Source organism: Anarhichas minor, unplaced genomic scaffold (genome assembly GCF_050575085.1).
Source record: "Anarhichas minor isolate MPS153535 unplaced genomic scaffold, ASM5057508v1 ptg000136l, whole genome shotgun sequence".
Lineage (NCBI taxonomy): Eukaryota > Metazoa > Chordata > Actinopteri > Perciformes > Anarhichadidae > Anarhichas > Anarhichas minor.
The window spans coordinates 19,159,129-19,174,253 of NW_027466582.1; the positions used below are offsets into that span (position 1 = coordinate 19,159,129).

At 42.1% G+C, this 15,125-nt stretch overlaps 1 pseudogene; it reads left to right on the plus strand.

The window, feature by feature from the left end:
• The first annotated feature begins 8,916 nt into the window (after nucleotides 1-8,916).
• The window catches only part of LOC142942008 (saccharopine dehydrogenase-like oxidoreductase), a 57,017-nt pseudogene continuing 50,808 nt past the window's right edge, over nucleotides 8,917-15,125 (plus strand).

Here is a 15,125-nt window from a genome sequence, read left to right on the forward strand (position 1 = left end):
CATTACCATTGCTATGCCGATGACACCCAGCTGGTCTTGTCATAGCCCCCCGGTGACACTCAAGTGGAGGCACGCACCGCTGCGTGCTTGGCTGACATCTCGAAATGGATGACGACACACCACCTCAAGCTCAACCTGGATAAAACCGAGCTACTGTTCCTCCCGGGGAAGGGTTGCCCGCACCGAGACCTGTCCATCACCATTGATGATACCGTAGTGACGCCAACTCGGACTGCGAGGAACCTGGGTGTGACCCTGGACGACCAACTGTCGTTCTCAGCAAACATTGCATCGGTTACACGCTCCTGCAGATTCCTGCTCGACAACATCAGGAGGATTCGCCCCTTCCTCACTGATGAGACGGCGCAGGTGCTCATCCAGGCTCTGGTCATCTCCCGCCTGGACTACTGCAACTCTCTACTTGCCGGAGGCCCGGCGTCGGCCATCAGACCTCTGGAGCTTGCCCAGAAAGCTGCAGCTCGCCTGGTGTTCAATCGCCCCAAGGTCTCCCACACAACTTCCCTTCTCCGTTCTCTACACTGGCTCCATGTAAGAGCTCGCATCCAGTTTAAGACCCTGGTGCTAGCCTACAGGGCAGTGAAAGGAACAGCTCCTTCCTATCTCCAGGCCATGGTCAAGCCCTACACCCCCGCCCGACCACTTCGCTCTGCTGCCTCGGGGCGATTGGTTGCCCCGTCGCTCAGAGGTCCCTGCGGCCGATCGACCCGGTCACGGCTGTTTTCTGTCCTGGCCCCACAGTGGTGGAATGAACTCCCCACTGATGTCAGGCCTACCCTGAGCCTCCCACTTAGCACTTATTGTATTCGTACTAGTTTGCTGCACTTATTGTATTCGTATTAGTTTGTGGCACTTATTGTATTTGTTTGTTTCTGAACTGTACGTTTGCTCTGGTTTATGCTCTTAGATGCTTGTTTGAAAAAGGAGATGCACTTGTGACTTCTGGTGACTAGTAGTTCTCTTGAAAACCGATGTTGAATACACTTATTGTAAGTCACTTTGGATAAAAGCGTCTGCTAAATGACTGTAATGTAATGTAGTGTAATGTACATTACAAAATCAGAACGCTTTGGGTTCTTATCAAGTGTTTGGTCCAGTTCTGTGTAAGTCACACCTGCTTTGAGAAAGTTAACAACTGTTTTCTTGTTGGGCCAGAATCAGCTTTATTCTTGTTGTTTGCATTCAGCTAACGTGTTAATCATCATGACTAATGATAGTTTGTTCAAACATGCAGCTTGAAAGAAGTCTGAGCTCTCTTAAAAAGCATTTTTACATCATGAGGAACTTCTTAAGTTAGACTGGGTAAAGGATTTTCACTTGTATTTTTTACACTTTTTACAAAGTTGTCTTTATTGAAATGTGCAGAATAAAGTGATACAGAGACGTAACATTCAATCATTCATAAACATTTTCCTATCACATCCCTTTCCTCTGGAATGACCTTTCTGCTCACATCAAACAGATGAGGCCTTTAAATCCCAATTTGAAACTCATCTTTTGGTCCTAACCTTCAGTTATTTGCTTTTTCTTTGATTACTTCAGGCCTCTTATCTGTTGCCAGTAACGCAATTATTCCCTGTCTGAGAATTCCAAAGAATCTTTCATTGTACCTGTTGCCATTAACCTTCCAGCAGCTCAGTCATTGTGCAGTCGTTACCTGTAGGAGCCATATTCCAAAGAATTGTTATTTTTCTAAATACTGTGTCAAAACAGATAAAACACACCTTGGTTACCTTCAATTCCATTCTCACACTCAGCCTCTGACTTTCTGCCATAAGTCCTGAAGCTATCTTGGTCCACGGCCAGTGATGTTTGGGTCTCACTGCTTGTGTTTGCTTGAACCTGAATCATTATCCTTCTCACGGGCCAGTCTCAGTCTCAAAGACCCAAATAAGTCCAGCACTTGAAGTCAATGTCTGTCCTGCTGACGAGAACATAGTAAACGTCCTGAAAAGCACTGCATCTCTCTGAGCCTGTGTTTGTTTGTTGTCCCACAAACACATGAGCATCCAAGCTGTGTGCCTCTCTCTCTCTCTTCTCCCTCTGTCTCTCTCTCTCTTCTCCCTCTTCTCTCTCTCTCTCTCTATCTTCTCCCATAAGAAATTCTCAAGTTAAAGTAATAAAAGTAAAGCATTTTTTCTTTAATTTTTCACATAAGTCTAAAATGTCCCTTTATCAGTTTATTAAATGATGTCCTACAAGCACATGTCTCTGGTCTCCTAGTTTGTCCTCCTCGTCCTCTCTCTTCACTCAGGCTTAATTGTGCTGGGCTATCTTCAGGCCTTGTGTTTGAGGAAGATGCGTCTATCATAAAAAGAAGCAGAACATGAACACACACACACACACACACATTATTTTGGGTGAAATGCACTCTTATTGTGACTCTGCAGACACATTTTAACATTTGGTTTGCAGTTATTATAACATCTGTAACTTCTAATACAGCTGTGTTCTGTTTGAACTCACTCAAAACCAAACTAGATGAGAAATGAGAAGCTGCCAGGGTACAAAGATAAACTACCAGAGACACACCAGAAACATGAGAGTTAAATATTTATCCTGAACCTGAGAATGCTGGATTCACCCCACGTCAACAATCTAATTTATTTACAATAAATAATAGAGATGAAACTGAAATGGTGTACAGCCTAGCTGTGTAACCGATACCCCCTCCTAGTGCGAGAGAAGCGCTGGAAGACGGCTTGTTCAGTAACCTCTGACCTAGGTAACGAACGCACCCCCCAAGATCTACACACGAGACCGTCTTAGCCTGCTTAGTGAGGCGAAAGCCAGGATAACTTAATAACACTAGCCACCACCGTATCACTGATTTCAGGCTAAAAACGTTGGCCTCCCCGACAGCCGGATATCAACGGATTTAGGTGTGTGTGTGCAATAGGTGTGGGAGGACTGGAAGTACCCCAGGGTAGACCCGCTCTAAAGGGCCACTGGAGGAGGAACCCTGTGTGGTTGGGAAACTCACTCGGTTCTTCAGGGCAGCTTAAGGACCCTGGCCCTAACACCCCCAATTTAGATGCCAATCTGACCGCTATTGCTTCCTAATACATAACAGCTAATGTCTAATTATTATCATCACACTGCAACATCACATAGAATATGTTTGCAGAGCTTCAAAGTCAATCTGAGCCAACCAAGTTAGTAAATCACAACAATGCTGAACTACACCATCTTAACCTTAGCTTGTAACAGGAATGTTATTCAAAATGTCATGTCTGATTTATTTACCACTGTCAGCCTATCGCAGGGGAAGAGCACTCTTACCTTTAGGAGACTACGAGGACCCCACCAGAGATGAGCAGCACTGGACTTTAGTTGGAATGCACAAAATACAAAACACTTTTATTTGGTTTTCACAAAAAGTAACTTCAAATATTACAAAAAATGAATATCGGAAAATGATCTAAAAGTTAATACAAAATGTCAAATGTCTAGAGCATGAACCCTTCAGAAGTCATCAAAAAAGCCTCCGTCCTTTGTTGTCTCCTCTTATACGCTTCTCCTTGGCGCTTCCTGCAACCTCCAGGTCCATATCGTGTAGAGAACAGATCACTCTCAAATCATCGTGTGGATTACAACACCATCTGGTGTGCACACAGAGGATTACTCAAATAGTCCCTTACATGTGGAGATGTGGTTAGAAAGGTTTATTCTGTGTGATGTCTTTCAGGTGAAATGCACCTTTATTGTAATGATTTACAATCCATGATCTCTCTGAAGCGTAATAGAAGATAGTGGAGCAAGTTCTGCTGCTGGTGGATGAGCTACATCAGAGAGATCATATAATATTTAAATATATAGTAGACCAGGGGTATTTCATTAGAATTCAACGAGGTACATTTAGAGAGAATTTCCTCATGCAAAGGTCCAGAACATCACAATAATGTTTAACTTGTGCTGAATTAGTCCCATATATATTGAAGTAGACAACAGTTGTATCAACATCTGTATGTAGCCAACAACTGACTGTCAACTCAAATGAAGAAAGTTTGATTGAATAATATCTTAACAATATTTATTGTCTGTTTTCAAATTGAACTGGATGAATTGTAAATAATACAACTCTAAAGCGAGGATCCACTCGACTACAGTACGTTTGTGGAGAAGCCTTTTCAAATTTCTAAGAACCGGGGGATTGTTAAGAAACTTGCAAATATGAAAAGCAAAGTGTGGACCAACTATTCCTCTACATTGCTGTCACATGTGTCAATACACAAGTAAAGAGTTTACAATATGACGTACCAGATTAAGGGGATTAACACAGTGAAAACTTGAATTGAATTCCTAAAATCTTAATCCCCAACCCTATCTGCAGGTCAACCGGAGGAGAAGAGGAGTCCCAGGCCCACCGGAGGAGAGGAGTCTCAGGTCAACCGGAGGAGAAGAGGAGTCCCAGGCCCACCGGAGGAGAGGAGTCTCAGGTCAACCGGAGGAGAAGAGGAGTCCCAGGCCTAGCGGAGGAGAGGAGTCTCAGGTCCACCGGAGGAGAAGAGGAGTCCCAGGCCTACCGGAGGAGAGGAGTCTCAGGTCAACCGGAGGAGAAGAGGAGTCCCAGGCCTAGCGGAGGAGAGGAGGAGTCCTAGGCCCACCGGAAGAGAGGAGTCTCAGGTCAACCGGAGGAGAAGAGTCCCAGGCCCACCGGAGGAGAGGAGTCTCAGCACCGGAGGAGAAGAGGAGTCCCAGGCCTACCAGAGGAGAGGAGTCTCAGGTCCACCGGAGGAGAAGAGGAGTCCCAGGCCCACCGGAGGAGAGGAGTCTCAGGTCAACCGGAGGAGAAGAGTCCCAGGCCCACTGGAGGAGAGGAGTCTCAGGTCCACCGGAGGAGAAGAGGAGTCCCAGGCCCACCGGAGGAGAGGAGTCTCAGGTCAACCGGAGGAGAAGAGGAGTCCCAGGCCTAGCGGAGGAGAGGAGTCTCAGGTCCACCGGAGGAGAAGAGGAGTCCCAGGCCTACCGGAGGAGAGGAGTCTCAGGTCCACTGGAGGAGACGAGGAGTCCCAGGTCTACCGGAGGAGAGGAGTCCCAGGTCCACCAGAGGAGAAGAGGAGTCCCAGGTCCACCAGAGGAGAGGAGTCTCAGGTCCACCGGAGGAGAGGAGTCTCAGGTCCACTGGAGGAGAGGAGTCTCAGGTCCACCGGGGCGGCTGTGGGTGAGAGGTGGAGAGGGTCGTCTAACAATCTGAAGATCGAAAATTCGATCCCGGGCTCCTCCTGTCCACATCATGGTAGCACCTGTCATCAGTGTATGAATGGGTGTGAATGGGTGAATGGTGACACGTGTCATATGATGTACAGACTTTATTAAAACAATTATTATAATCATGCATTCAATAAAATATGATTTGTGATATTTGGCTAAAATTAAATTGATGTGACCTCACTTCCAAATTTAAATGATATTACATTTTTTTACTCAGTTTCAAACGGACATTACTTAATAAAGTATATACTAGAAATAATCTGAATAATGATAATGATAATAATAAATACTAACAACAACAATCATGATAATAATAATAATCAAAAAAGTTTCTGAAGTTATGGTGTTAACCTCAGTTAATGTATAATCAGTTCATTGAAGTTTCTTAAAAATTAGGATCAACTTTGAATATTAAGAAATAGGTTTGTGATTTTAAATTATGAGTCTGATAACAGTTGTGAGAGATTTTGACTCAAATCTGTTTACATTTAGCTAAAGTGTAAAGATTTAATCATGAAAGATCCGTGGTCTATTTTAGTGGTATATACAGTACACCAAAGCGCGTGTGTGTTTTTCAAATTTTTTTTTTCAAATTTATATTTGACCTTATTGACCTTATTCACACGTACATGAGAGTGTATCAGTAAGTTAAAAACACTGACAGTTTGCCTTTGTCCTGAATGTTCTTTAGTACCTGAGTTCCCTGTTTCCACCTGGCTCTGTTCAGATTATCTTTAATATTGCTCACTCTGCTGGTTAACAGGGTCCTAATTGGACCCAAGCTTATTCATGAAAGAAAGGACCCAACAGAAACAATCCCGTTATCCATTGTGGATTTCAACTTTCTACGAACTCGAGAAACACAATAAGATAAATCATGACATCTGAGAAAGACACTGAAATGTTGAAGATGCAGTGTGTGAGCTGTTTGAGAACCCGTTTCAGTGCTCAGTCGTCTACTTGAAATGAAAAGGTGTGTGTGTACGTGTGTGTAGGAGGTATTGTGTGTGGTTCCTGCCAGTAAAGTCCTGAGAAGCTACAGAGCTGCACTTTGATATTTCCCTTTTAAAAACATCCTAAATGAAAATATTATCTCAAAATAGCTATTGTGAAGCTGAGATGAATGAAGCGAGGTTGATTCAAACATAAGTCAAAACGGCACTACTTCACCTACAGGAAGCCATTTTCCAATGTCTCCTGTGTGAAGCCATCCATCTGCATCGATGGCCTCCGCAGTCTTCTCGGGGTCCTTCAGGTAGCCCTGGAACACGTTAAGGCCCTTCACACACACCTAGACACCAACACACACACATATGAGTGACGTAATGTTATGGTAAAAGACAGAGCTTCTGTGAAGATGTCTGCTTGTCTTTGTGTTTCACCTCTCCCTCCCCGTTTACAGCCAGGTACTTCATCTCGGGCACATCCACCAGTTTAAGTGAGTTACAGGGCAGAGGAGCTGCAACGTGACCTGCGGGCATGAGGTCAAGTTCAGAGCATTCACTCAACTTTTTCTTTATAACTCAGAGCGTTGAGAGATGTAACACTTGAGTAAGTCGTTCTTATTTATTACCTGCTTTCCAGTCTCCGGGCATGGTCATGGTGCATCCAGCAGTACACTCTGTGTTCCATAACCTTCATAGAACTGAGACAAAGAAAAAACACATGATTATTAGTATTATCATGACTACTACTGCTGCTACAAACACAGGATTATGCAACATAGAACCTATTGGGGACAGAGAAGGAGCATTTCTACTTTTCTTTTAAATTACCTGTTGCACTGCAGATTTTCAGGACAGGTGATAGAAAGAGACATAGATATCAAGATAACATTTGAAACAAGGGCCTGTGTGTGTGTGTGTGTGTGTGTGTGTGTGTGTGTGTGTGTGTGTGTGTGTGTGTGTGTGTGTGTGTGTGTGTGTGTGTGTGTGTGTGTGTGTTACAAGGTGAGGACAGTAGGAGGGATGGGAGCAGCTCCTCTCAGCATGAGACGCACGTGACCTCCGAGGCTGGCCTGTAGAGGGAAGCACACTGCGTTAATGCTTGACAGCTCTAACAGTCACATCCACAACACATTCATGTAAATCTTAAAATGCCACATAATGTTTATGCCTTTACAGCTGTCTGAGGCTGATAACAATGCTGTACACATTTGACTGTGTGCTCTTAGGAGATTAATCAATGCCTTATATGATAAGCTAAGATAATACATTTGCAGCAGAAAAGGAGATTGTGCAATAACAAGAAGCATTAGTAAACTAAAGCAAGATATAATAAATGAGTGAAACTGTAAAAATTAAATGTAATCAGTATACAGATTAAACAGTTGAATTCACATTATTGCACATATGAATTATTATTTAAGATACTAGGCAAATCTTAAAAGTAGGAATGATGAATAGAAAGCTAAATGTCTTCTTTATAGCTTTATATATAATAAACTATATATAGTACAGTGTATATATACATACTGTACATATATGTATTCCAATTTTTCCAATTCATTAATTCAAAGTTTTCAATTAAACTTTGGTGTATAAATGACTCTTTTGTGATCAGTATCAGTCTCCTTACTATGATAATGACAGACATACGTATATACACATGGATTTTTGATTTTTAGTTTCCTATTCACGTTCTGCTTATAATTCATGTTTGTTTAACCGTGCACATTTCAAAGATGAACAAAGGTATGGATGAAACATTTGCTTTATTGGATGCAATAACTGTCTGTGAACATCCAGTTCACATTTGATGACATTATGATCATTGTTTCCAGAGATACATGTGATAAGGCAGACGCTGTCCCTTTTGGAGAAGCCTACATTTGCGGTTTTGGGGAGAATCCAAACATCAACCAAAAAAACTCATTTAGCAGTAAAATATTTCATACAACAGTCCATTTCTTTAAAAACTAGACACATTAAAGTTAGAAAAACCTGGTTGTGCTTTGTTCTACCTCGGGTAGGGGTAACGAAAAAACGAAAGGCTTTTTGGGGGATTTGTTCTTCTAGTTTGTAGTTGAGTGAGTGCATCGTGCCCTAGATATTGGATATGTTAGAATATTAAATAAATGTGGAATAACATAACGTCACCTGTGGAATAAACACATGTACATTGTAAATCTTTAAAAATAATACAACTATAATCATAATAAATAATGTAAATTAAACAATAATTATCTACAATTATGAACAATTTTGAACCTGAGCCCTAAATAAAATGTCTTGTTTTGCCCCGAAACAGCTAACGAGCTTTCTGGATGGACAGTTGGTTATTGAGCGGTGCAGCTCACAGTTGACCCAGTCCAGCAAAGTCACTTTACAATGAGAAAGGGAGATTTTTCTAGTTTATGCTGTAGTCACAGTAGTTCACTGTATTTGAGGACAGGTCACGCACCCCTCTCAACGTAATACCAGAGCACTGAGACAGCTGATATGCAGCAATAAGCATTTAGAAATAATTACATTCATATATTAAAGATATCTGATATTTTCTGCTTTGCTTTTAATAACCATGAAATAAAGGTGGCTCAATAATGCTTCACAGACTTCCTGTATTGTATATGTGGTGTTGCAGTTAAAGTCTGACATGAACACATAGAGTACCACAAATGAGGTGAGGGCTCTGTGTAGTTATCCACTGTTCATTTACAGAAATATCTCCTCTCCTCTGACAGCTATGCCAGAGCTGAGGACGGACGTTGAAATCATTGTTGCTGATGTGTCTGTCGAGGAATCGCTGGCCATCATGTGCCAACAAGGCGTGGTGATTCTCAACTGTGTGGGCCCTGTAAGTATGTTATCCACACTTTGTCTCAGGGAGGGGGGCGAAGGAGACTTTCAGATGACATTTGACACACGTTTGTGAATTGGATTCGAACCGACAACACTGAAATATTGTGGTTTGTGTAGAAACTATTCTCTCTATGCTCTTTGTCCTTTCAGTACAGGTTTTATGGCCAACCAGTGGTCAAAGCCTGCATAGCAAATGGAGCTCACTACATAGACATCTGTGGGGAGCCTCAGGTAGGAAAAGAAATGTCCACTGTGTTTTTTAGGTGTTGATTCACTGTGTTACTTTGTATTATAGCTCGGTTATAACTCATCTTTAAGTAGACGGACTATATCGACTTCTCTGTGTGTGGCGGTTCAGGTGCATTTAGTTTTGGTGTGTACGTGTGTGTATCCATCCTCTATAGTTCCTAGAGCGCATGCAGCTCGAGCACCACACTAAGGCGTTGGACAGGGGAGTGGATGTGATCGGCAGCTGTGGCTTCGACTCCGTACCGGCCGACCTGGGTGTTCTCTACACACAGAAGCAGTTCAAAGGTAAAAACAGAAGGCTCAGTCAGCCATTGAGAACCATAGAGCCTGTAACTGGTTTACTCAATGAAGTCGGTAAAAAGTTAAACATTCTAGTATTCTCAATATATAAAGGTGTACAACACTAGACACTCACTTTTAAAACCTGATGCTTATATATTCATTTTCTTTAGTAGTAACTAGATTAAGTAATTAATTAATTCAGTCTTTTAACTGACTTGGCTGCAGTGCCAGTCCTGTTTTTAAAGGTGAGCAAAGTCATCCCCAGCATGCTCACGTCACATAACTGTCAGTCAGAAGAAACTAATCGTGTCTTCACATCAAACCTTTGGTGTGTACGGAGGGGACTCTTGGATAGCACTGGTTTCCTCTGCGCTGTCCGTGACCCAGGTTAAAGCCATCTCAACCCCCTTGCAGGACTCGGACGGCCACGACGCCACTCAGCGGTTCGCCGTGTACGGCTCCGCAGACAGCGGATCCCTCCGCCAGCTGAGGAAGAAGCTCGGCCACAAGCCGCTGCCTGTGGTGGGAGCCAAAGTCAAAAAGAGGTGAGGCTATAACTGAGCCATTACTGTCTGGAGCTTGGCAGCGATTAGTGAAGGAAGATGTTTCTTTAATGTACAGCAGAGAGGGATTTCCCTCTGAAACTGATGCATCTTTTTGACGCCTGACCTTCGTTTCAATAGTTTGATTCCAGAGTGAAATATGGAGTTATTTTTAATCATTTTTAATATAGTTTCATTTCAGCAAATGCAATCCTCACCAAGTATATTTAATTTAATGTAATGAACATGTGGTGCAGGGGGGAGGGATAAAATGAGCTGGAATACACTAAATGAGTAAATGGTGAGCGTTGACCACTGTGCTTCCTCCTTTTGTAATTTGGTGTGTGTGTGTTCGTCCAGGGGGTTTGTGTTTTTCAGCAGAGAGATGGAGCAGTAGGCCATCCCATTCATGGGTTCTGACCCCTCAGTAGAGAACCCAGCGTTTCTGTCACGGGGCATGATGGAGGACTCAAACGCAGACCAGACCAGAAGTAGAGGGAAGTGGGAATTTAATGAACACACGACACTTACAAGAACACACAGGGAATTCACGGACGAGAATAGAGACGAAGGGGGGAAATCCAGCAGGACGAGGCAGACGTGGGGAACAGGACAAGCCAAACTGGCGGGTAGACATGGCAATGATCTGGCAGTGAGTGACTGAGAGGCAGGGGTTTAAATAGTGGCTAGAACAGGTGAGGAGAGTTGTGCTGATGAGGGAGTGCTTGATTAGTGATCAGAGGCAGGTGAAGGGAGTTAGACTGGTGCTGAGGGAGTGGCTGACAGGTAGAGTGAGGAGGGTGGAGCTATACAAAGACACACACAGAACACAGAAGGAAAAGCCTGATCGTGACAGTTTCCTCTACGAGGAGGAACACCGGTCGCCAGTAAGATAAAATCAACACAAGGACTCGCGCTGTGTTTTATTATTATTATTATTTAATATTATTTATTTCAGTGGTGGTAGTTAAAGTTAAACATTTCCCAAACTCCAGCTTTAGGATTATTCCAGGCATTTAAACGCTGATGAATGTCACAGTTAGGTGAGGGTATTTAGCTGAAAGGCTTACCCAAAGCTACTCACGTTAAATGCAGCAACTGTTATACAACTGTTATACAACTGTTGTACTACTGTTGTACTTCTGTTGTACTACTGTTGTACTACTGTTGTACTACTTGATGCTTGTGAGCGTAGAAATGTCTCTAACCAACATGAATTTTACAGTTTTAATGCTTCATTTGTCAGCACTGCAAGTCATGGAGAGTCAATGGAGTCAGTAAATGGTCCTTACAGACTTAGCATATCATTCTGCTGTAAGCACCATTTTGTGACATTTAAATATACAGTATATGTATTGATATATTGATATGATTGATATATTTGTTCTTTGTCTTTCCTAAAGTTCCCATCACTCTTCTCCTTTGGCTTGTTCACCAAATCTGGTCCAACCTTGAAGCAGGTGACATAAATACTGTCCTAGTGCTCTTTGTATCATTGTGGGACCCTGAGATGAATTGAAAGCCTGTGAAATGGCTGCTAAACATCGGCCGCAGTAACCAAGTGAAAGGAAAGCCAGCAACATTAAGTTTGTATTGTTAAAGGCCCTGAAAACCTATTTTCTTAACCATGTTCTCATATTGAGTGATGGGGTCCAACAGAATTAGCAACAGTTTTGGTTATTTGTGTTTCTGTCCCTGATTGGTCGGGGTAAATCCGGATTTAGAGCATCAAAGTGGGATGACAGAGAAATGTTTTTGAGAAAATCTAGTTTTTTTTAGGTGCTTTAATGTCATGTCAAATTACATGTGAGTGGTCAACTATGAGCTACTAGGAGGGATACAAAAACACCCTAATATAAGAAGATATACCAGATGTCTCTTTCCTACACTGTGTTTAGCTGCTCACTTTGTTGTGCAGTAGTTTCATGGATTTGTCCGCCCATTCGGTTCTTTCTCTTCCCTCAGATAGAAGACACGGGTTTCAGCTTGACACTTTTTGGGGAGGGCTGCTCGGAGGGTTCAGATCCCACGCAGGGCCGACCCAACGCAAAGATCTGCACTCAGGTCATAGGAGCAGGTAAAGTACAGTACACATAGGCTTCTAGTTGTGTTTAATGGAAACATATATCATTATACAATTCATGATTATTTCATCAGGGGTTGTGAGTAACACCTGTGCTTCTCCTGCTGTGTAGTAGTACAAGTAGTGCTGTGAAAAAGGCCCATTCAGCTTTAGCAGTTAGCAGTTAAAGGATCAGGCTGGTGTTCTGTATCAAAAGGCTCCGTGTCGTTTTTAGAGTTTCTTACACAAACAGGAGTAAATCGTGCATTTGTTGGGGACTATATCCTGCGGTGGATTCATCCACATTTGGTGCCCGAGGGAGTATTAAGAGCAGCAGGATGGTGTAAGCGGGGTTGATAGTACATCTAGCAATTCCCTTGTTCGATCTGGTAAAAAGAATCAAACACATGTTGTTGTTCCAGAGCTGATGATGGAAGTAGCTAAGGAGTGAGCCGTCACGCTTCCTTCTCGTCTCTGTTGAGAGTTGCTCATGCTCAGTAGCGATCGGGCACTCGCGAGAAAAGACAAAGTTGATGAGCTGAAGCGCAAGCGAGCATTTCAATTATCCTGGACAGCAGTTTAGTGGGCTAAACTCCTGTCAGAGTCATTTACTTAAATCTAGATTAAACACTTCAATTCACTTTGGTCTTTGTTGTCATTTGAAAACCGCTAATAAACAAAATAAATAGTAAAAAAAATAAAAATGAACGTTGACCATTTCTGGAGCTGTTTTTATCTTGTTTGTGTTTTTGTTCTGGTTTACAGAGCCTGGTTATGTCGCTACAGTCTCTGCTCTGGTACAAGCAGCCGTAACCTTGCTGAATGAGCTGCACTCTCTGCCCAGGAGGTCAGTTTAGTCCGTTTTCTCTTCATAAACGGGGAGATTTGGTGAAAACCTTCTGTCTCATCTATATCTGCCTTCCTCCTCTCTTCAAGCATCATCCCTCATTCGCTCTCTGTTGTGATTGACAGGGGAGGGGTGTACACTCCAGGAGCTGCATCCCATAAAACCAGTCTCCTTGACCGCCTCCACAGCATTTGTTAAAAAAGGCCAAACGTTCATAAAGAAGGCCCTTACACTTCACCATTCACATGAGGCCATGTCTGTGCGAAAGTATAAAAAAGGTGAGCAGGTTCTGCTTAACCCTATTGGAAAAATGCAAGTTTGTGTACGGCTCAGGTTCCTGGTGTCATAATGTGGTTCGTTAAGTTTTCATTAACGCTTTGTCTGTCTTTTGGTGTTTGGATTCCAAAGAAATGTCTAAGCTACATTGACTATAAGATTTCAGGTATACAGTTGCTGCGTATTTATCATTGGACACCGTGAGAGGTGTATGTACTGTCGTGTTGTAGTAAAACATATATATTTTAAATCTTTAAAGCCAAATATTAAGAGCAAGTGTTTGCTTTAAGTTTATGAACAGAGAATTCTCAAAGCACTGTAAAAGTCTAGAGAAGTTGAAAATCACGTCTTAGATTTTAATTTATTAATCGAATGTCTTTATTTCAGTGACAGTGGAAGCCAATGAAGTGGATGTTGAGGCATCAGCTGTCCACCTATACGTTCTTGTTGAAAGCAACCGCTCCCACCTGGCCGACGGCGGCCTCATGGCCGACAGCCGCAGCTACACAGTAGCGTCTTTCTGCTTGTCCGTACTTTTATATCCGTTTTGAATAAAACTTTTTTTAATGATATTTTGGTTTCCTTATTTCTCTGGGGAGGGGAAGATGAATGAGGTCTGACAAAGTGCATCCTGAGATTTGATTCTGTACTGTAGTCCCGCAGTGGAAAAATGTACAGGATTACAGCGGCATAGTAAATGGTGCAAACAAGAGACATAGTAAAAACAAGTGTAAATGGTAACGAATATTAAACAAGTAAAAATCCACAATAACTAAAAATATTATATATACAGACATTTTTTATTGCACGGAATATTTATACAGCGCAGATTTTTCTTGTGTGGTCAACTGGGAGCACAGGTGTCACTGTGCTTACTGACCTTAAAGGCCTGCAGCTTCAAATCTTATCTTCAGCACATACAGAAAGAAAGCCCCAAAGCTTGTACATGGAGATTGGTGATCTCACATAAATCCCAGAATAGCTTAGTGCTCCTTCAACATTAGTATCTCTAATCAGACACAATAACTGCAAACACCTCCGTGGGTGTGCAGGGTTATAATATCTATAATAATATATCATATTTTATAAGTTGATAACACATATAGCTTAACGCTAGCGGCATTGTGGCTCTCAACATCTATCGGGTGGATTGCTATGGAATTAGCTACATGTATCCAATGTCCAGAGAGGATACATTTGATTCTAATGACAGTGGCTGATGGCGATAGTCTTTTTTATTGTAACATAAAAGTAACTAGTAACTATAGCAGATGAATACATGTAGAGTAAAAATGCAAAATTTGAAGTACTGTAAATCAGAATAAATTGTTTTGGCCAGACTTTTACTTTTGTAAAAAAATCTTGAGAGTGTGTTGGGTTGGAAGCTGTTCATCTTTTATAGTCATCTCCCAAATACAACCTTCATTGCAACTAGTTGTCTGAAAAGGAGGGGTATCTTTGAAATCTTCCATTTTCCCCATTTATGGAGCATTGTCAGTGTTTGGACCTAAAGCGAGATTGTATTTAAAACTAGAAAATGCATTGGAATGCTGAAAGCTGAAATGAATTGTAAAAAATTGCTGAAAATTAAGAAATGGGAGACTACCCGTCTGAAAATTGTTGAAGCCCGAAAGCATTTAAACTGCACTGCTGACAAAAAAACAGACAATAAATATTGTTATGATATTATTCAATCAAACTTTCTTTCTTTGATTTGACAGTCAGTTGTTGGCTACATACAGATGTTGATAGAACTGTTGTCTACTTCAATATATATGGGACTAAGTCAGCACAAGTTAAACATTATTGTGATGTTCTGGACCTTTGCATGAGGA